Here is a 712-nt window from a genome sequence, read left to right on the forward strand (position 1 = left end):
CGTTGTCTCCCTGCATTCAAGATCTGCTCAATCAAGCAGTCTTCAAGGCAAAATGTTGACTGCCCACCCTCTGCAAACAGTTTCTTACCGCTGAATGCACTGTGGTATTTTCGAACTTTGCAAGCGTCTTTCTGAGTCGTTCATCTTCTTTTCGTAGTTTTCGAATGTTCTTGTTAATCCTAAACGTTTGTGATCTCATTCGATTTATAGCCATGACATCAGAACGCTTACGTGGCGTAAGAGAATGAGTTTGTACGGCAGATTCTACTGAAACCGCAGCTTCTTGGGTGGCGTCTGCATCGTTAGGACATGGCCGCGTGGGGTTGATGGATGACTTGCCAGAATGTTGTAGAAAAAGTGATGTGCGCAAATATCTTGACTGCGGAAATCTTCAGCGGCATTTCCTGTCCTTCGCGTCTTCTTTTTTTTTGGTGCCGTGTTGATGTTGGGGTTTTCTGATGAGAGATTGAAAACTGTCGCTCTAATTTACGCCTTTTCTTAGCGGAATAGGCTGCATGTAGCGTAGGTATTCGCTAAAAACGCTAGGCACAGCATCTGGCTTGAGGGTCGCCGCTTAATTGTGGAACGAGAGAAATCAGAATCGACAAAGTGCAGACTGCAGACTAAACTGGTGTTAGAATTTTCATTCGGAACGAAATCCTTTCTTGATATAGCCGTCAGCCATGCCTGCCGATACGTCTTATTTCCCGAA

The sequence above is a fragment of the Dermacentor silvarum genome, chromosome 8 (genome assembly GCF_013339745.2).
Source record: "Dermacentor silvarum isolate Dsil-2018 chromosome 8, BIME_Dsil_1.4, whole genome shotgun sequence".
Taxonomy (NCBI): domain Eukaryota; kingdom Metazoa; phylum Arthropoda; class Arachnida; order Ixodida; family Ixodidae; genus Dermacentor; species Dermacentor silvarum.